The 5794-nt window shown below is 42.8% G+C and overlaps 1 non-coding gene across 1 annotated transcript; it reads right to left on the reverse strand.

Moving 5' to 3' along the window:
• Positions 1 to 618: 618 nt before the first annotated feature.
• On the reverse strand, positions 619 to 725 carry LOC145096687 (small nucleolar RNA R71). The gene has a single exon (XR_013704057.1). It is a non-coding gene; the product is annotated as a small nucleolar RNA R71 (small nucleolar RNA).
• Between the last annotated feature and the right edge of the window lie 5069 nt (positions 726 to 5794).

The raw sequence follows: 5794 nt of genomic DNA on the forward strand, positions 1-5794 counted from the left end.
CACCACTTGAAGATCCCGAGTCTGGAATTCACAAGAAAAACACGCCCTTACAAGAATTGAAGTCAGATTTTTCAAGAAAGTCGAGAAAGAAGACAGGAGAGTCAAGTTCAACCGCGAGGCACAAGAGCAATTTTGAGCACTTGGATCAAACACCCATCCAAACCGAGTCTGAATACGATACCGATCCAGATTTGAAGAACACACGAGCGAACCCGAGAACGAGCCAAGGAACGAGATGGAAGCAATTGAAGAGATGGCCATGGGAGCTTACAAGAAGCGGATCCGAGAAGATATGGGTCCCGGTTTAGTCCAACCGCAATACCTGCCACTGCCACATTCGAGTTGAAGGGGCACATATTGACTGCACTGAAGGATATCCCATTTTTTGGGAAAGATCATGAGGATGCTTTTAAGCATCTAGATGAAGTCAACGACATTGTGGATTACTTCAATGTCCCAAATGTTAATGGAAACACAGTCTTGCTTAGGATGCTTCCCATCACTTTCAAAGGAGCTGCTAAGGAGTGGTTAACGTCACTCCCACCGGGTACAATTACCACTTGGGCTCAAATACGTGAGCAATTCTTGGACCAGTTTTGCCCACCATCCAAGATAGCCAAACTCAAGAAGGCAATAGCCAACTTTGACCAACGGTCGGGGGAGTCATTATACAAAGCATGGGAGCGGTACAAGGGCTTGCTCAGAAATTGCCCTCGGCATGATCTAAATGTGCAACAAGAGATGTCAATCTTCTATAATGGGGTCAACGTTACGACGAGACAACTCCTTGATTCTCAAGGACCTTTGACAAAGAAAAATCCAAGGGAGGTTAAGGAGTTGATTGAAGAATTCGCGAAGCACTCTCGCGAATGCCACAACCCTAGGCAAGATGGAATCAAAAGCAGTGGAGGGTCCCAAACTGAAGAAATAGCAGCTGTGATGGCTATGCTGAATAATTTGGATCGAAGGATAACACAAATGGACCAGTCAATACATGCCATAAGAGTGGGTTGCGAGAGATGTAGTGGTCCACACTTGACCAAGGACTGCAATTTAGATGAGTTTGGGAACAGAAAAGCTCAAGTGTGCTACTCAAGTGGGGATAAGTTTGATGAGGACTGGAGGAAACTGAAGAAGGAGTGGCTTCCATATGAAGAGTATAAGAAGTGAAAAGAAGAGAAGTATAGGCAGACAGGTCGAGGATTTTATCAAAAGGAGCAGCCACCAGCCGAGAAGAAACCCGATCTAGAGACTATGTTGATGAAGTTTATGGAAGCTTCGGAAAAGAGACACGATTCCACTGATTTTGCTATTAATGAACAGCAAACTTTAATTAAGAATCAGCAAGCCTCCATCCATAATCTTGAAGTTCAAGTTGGTCAACTAGCCACTCTAGTTCATGAGAAGTTATCCCCGAAAAATACCAAAACGAAGACCCAATCTCATGTAATGGCCAGAGACACCGAAGAAGAAGCCATCTCTGAGTTCCTGGAGGCATTGGAAGAAGAACCACAGCAGCCTGATCCAAAGATGAAGAAGACCAAGCTCGAAAATCATGAAGCTGCTGAGTTCCAGAATTCACGACGTGAACCTTATATGTTCACGACATGGGACCGTCAATAACAGAAAAATTATGTAGTTGGTTCGGTTTATCAGCCGCCTTTGCCTTTTCCTTCCCAAGGTACCCTTAGTCCACTGGAGAGAGAGCATAGAGAGTTTGTCAAGCATGTGAAGGGGATCCCAATTAATACTCCCTTTTTCGAGTCCTTATCCAAAACTCCCGAGCATCAAAAATTACTGCAAGATTTGATAGACACTCTCAAGGAATTAAAGAAGCATTCTAAGGTGGTTCTAAGTGAACAAAGCTCAAAAGCTGTGTTGGGAGAGACACCAGAGAAGATGGGGGATCCTGGACGCCTCACCCTTCCGTGTGAGTTTGGTAATAAATTGAAGGTTAATGCTTTAGCCGATTCTGGGGCTAGCATTAATTTGATGCCTTTTCATTTTATAATAAATTGGAAATTCAGAAGATGAAGGCTACAAAAATGACGATTCACATGGTGAACCGTTCAGTGACACAACCTCGGGGCATAGGGGAGGATATTTTGGTGAAAATTGGAAATTTTGTTTTTCCAATAGATTTTGTAGTTTTGGATATGAAGGAAGATCCCGATGTTCCAATTATCTTTGGCCGTCCATTGCTTAACACTACTGGAGCTTTGGTTGATATTCGCGAGTCTAAGCTCACCTTGAGAGTTGGAGATGAAAAAGAAGTTTTTGGAATAGAAGATGGCTTCCCAAAGGAACATGTTCAAGAAGAGGTGTTCACAATCAATGAAGATAATGAACTTGAAGAACTGGAAAAGCTTATGGAAGAAGAGATCAAGGCAGTTCATCAAGTCGAAAGAACAAAACCTAGAGCATTTGTTCCATTTTTGGTTGAAGTCTAGCTTATAAGAGTCCACCTTCTTGGGTGAGCAAAGAGGAGGAGGAGATGCAAGTGATGAAGAGGAGGTCACTTCAAGAGTGACAAAGCCGGTGGTGAAAGAGGAGGAGGATGCGATGAAGTGCAAGGAAGAAACTAAAGGGACCAAACGCAAGCTTGAAGACGAGGTGAAAGTTAAAAAAGAGAATTCAAAGAAGGCATACAAAAGGCGAGTTCAAGCTTACAAGAGGCGATTCAAGGAACAAAAGATCCTAGTGGTGGATTCTTTCGAGGACTCAACGTAGGAGGCATGGAGTCCAGCTCAAGACTCCAAGAAAAAGAAGCGCTTCTCGGGAGGCAACCCGAGTTTGGTTTGCAAAATTTTTCTTTTTCTTTTTGTATTTTAGTTTTAAAAACTTAGATCATGTCATCCAACTGTATTAGAACATAATTAAGCACTGAATGTAGGGACCTTAAAATGGAAGTAGTAATAATTGAGAACTTAGTTTAAAGTCAAAATTGATTTTTCTCTTCCAGACTTTATTCACGACGTGAATTGTGAATGAACCGGACAAATAATCCATGATATGGTTTAGCCCATTAGACTAGCAAGCCCAAGACCAGTCCGTAAGTACATGGCCCAAACTTAAGCCCAGACACTATTCACGACGTGAATCTTACAGAATTCACGACGTGAATTTTTGAAAGCACGGGACCACAGATTAAATCCCTAGAAACCAGTAAACCCTTCATTTGTTTATTCTTCACGAAGTGGAAGCAGAAATTGGTCCCCCCTTGGTCCCCATTGCTGCGATTTTAGCCAACAACTCTACTAATCTTCCTTGTGCTTACGTAATACTTCCAACAAAGGTAATAATTATTGATTATTAAGTTTAATTTTTGCTCTAGTAGATGAACTTGGGGTTAGGGTTTGTTAATTGAGTGAAATGACGAAGTTAATTCTTCAAAGTTCATAATAACCTTTGAATGTTTATGCTAAATCTTTGGAAGTAGTATAGGAGTAAAACCCATTGATATTTTGAATGGATTTACCCCTTATTGTTGCGATTCTGCCTTCTGTGAATGCGAATTCACGACGTGAATCTTACAGGATTCGCGGCGTGAATTCTGGGGCTGAACAGAATTTGTTTCCTTTATGTCTAATTTGTGGATTATTGTTTTGGCTATTTTTTTCCTTGTTTTTGCAGGAATGGCTCCAAGAAGAGAGGTTCCAGCTGGGGTTGCAGGTTTGCACCCGTTTTACAATTTTCCCACAACAATTCCCCGCGATGTCTTGACCCGTTGGAACAACAGATTGGGGTGGATCTACAACAGAGAAATTGCAGTTGCTCCAACAGTCAATTGGACACGATTAAGGGAAGTAGGGCTCGTAGACCGGGTGGGTCCGTTTTTGACAAAGATATTTATCGGAGATGGGTATTCGTTTACCTGTTCTGGTTGGCAGAATCTGTTCCGAGTGCAAGAGCGGGTCTACAAGGAGTTTTGTGTCGAGTTTTTCGCAACGGTGACACTTCAGGAAACTGTTCAAGATCCACATTGGCCACAGGCGTTGGTATTTCGTTTGGGGGTGAGTACCGGGAGTGCAGCCTGGTTGAGTTTACTTGGAGAGTAGGACTATATGATCAAAAAGAGGCTATGACTCCCGAGTTTGGCGTGTTTTTGAGTGCAGCTGCTAGAGGTTATGTGGAGGGTGTCACGGTGTATTCTTTCTGGCATAATATTGCCTCCGAAATGTTTAATTCCGGAGTATCTCCCACGTGCAGTATTCGGTCCCCGATCCATCGCTTACTCCACCGGTTCATCACCTTTTCCATCAACCATAAGAGGCATGGAGACAAAGTGACTAAACATAAATTATTCTTCTTATGGTGCATCTTACAGCCTAATGTCTGGTGCAACATCCCATATTTTCTAGCCTGTTTTCTGGCCGGGTCTGCCGCGAGTTCGCGCCCGGGGAGCCCTATTTGTGGGGGGCATTTTGTTACCCGTTTGGCCCGCTCTTATCATTTGGTTGTTCCTGATATTACTAGATCCATGACATGTGTGGACGAGCATGACTTTGGTTGGGATATTTGGAAACTATGCGGGTGGTCAGAAATTTTGGGTCACATTGGGGCATAGTACCATCAGATGTTGAGGGTGATGATGAGGATGATCAGCCAGCCGACCAACCTGCGCCAGAGCCGAGACCGAGGCGCAGGAACGTGAGAGGAAGGGGAGACTACGGGCAGCCGATACACCCACCTACTTCCATGGTTGGTGCGCCTTTTGGGAGTGATATGGCTGGTTACTTTGACCAGTTATCGTTGAGTGTGAATTGGATAGGCAGCACTATGGTGAATGTTGTCCGGCATCTTGGGGTGGAGCAGCCGCCTCATTTAGGGTATCATTACCCGATTTGCCCACGATGGTCGGAGTATGGTGGACGCGGAGGTGATGGAGCTGGAACCAATAGAGCACATGATGATAAGGAGGATGATTGATCGTTATTTTGTTTGATTTGTTTTTAGTTTGTTTTTATGGGATTGTAAGAACTACTTTGAATATTATGTTACTTTTATTCTTCGTTGTTGGTTGTTTCTCAGAAATTTCTAGGAGCGCCTAGAGAGGATAGCGATTTATGAGTGCTTACGTCTTTAGCCGGGAGTGTTTAACACCGAGAGTCGAGACCCATATTTTCAAAATAAGTGTGGGGTGAGTCAAGAGAGTGGAAATTCAGCGAAAGAGTCATAAACTGATGAATTTAGAAGAGTCTTAATACATTAAGACATTAGAAGAAGAATTGGCAATGTTTTTCTGACTGCCCGGTTCTCACGACGTGAACTTATTATTCACGTCGTGATTCAGTTATCAGGAGGTTCTTAGAACACGCGTAGTTTCGATTTCACATCGTGAATTGTTTCAAACTCACGTCGTGAATATGAGATTTTTACAATTTCAAGGCCCTTGACATTTTAGTCTTCTATGGGTTGATGCTATTCTTCTTGTCAATATATTCAAGATTATTTTGGCTCATTTTTACCACCATACGATGTGGCATATGCTTTCCCACATTGGTCATTCTACTTTTGGAGATTTACACCATATTTGAAGACGGTTGAAGGCTCGATTTCATGTTTTGCCGGTATACTCCTTATTTCGTGAGTTCAAGATCCAAGTTTCTATTTTTGGAGTCCATATTCAAGATGCACGTTTTCCAGACTTTTGGAGATGTTCACGCCACTATCCCAGGGGAGTCTGTTCCTTTTTCTCCCTTTTCATTAATTTTGATTTATTTTATGCATACAATGAGGGCATTGTATGAAATAAGTGTGGGGTAGGGGTAGAAAAAGTAAATTTCTAGATAAT

The sequence above is a fragment of the Lactuca serriola genome, chromosome 3 (genome assembly GCF_051521515.1).
Source record: "Lactuca serriola cultivar US96UC23 chromosome 3, Lser_US96UC23_V15, whole genome shotgun sequence".
Lineage (NCBI taxonomy): Eukaryota > Viridiplantae > Streptophyta > Magnoliopsida > Asterales > Asteraceae > Lactuca > Lactuca serriola.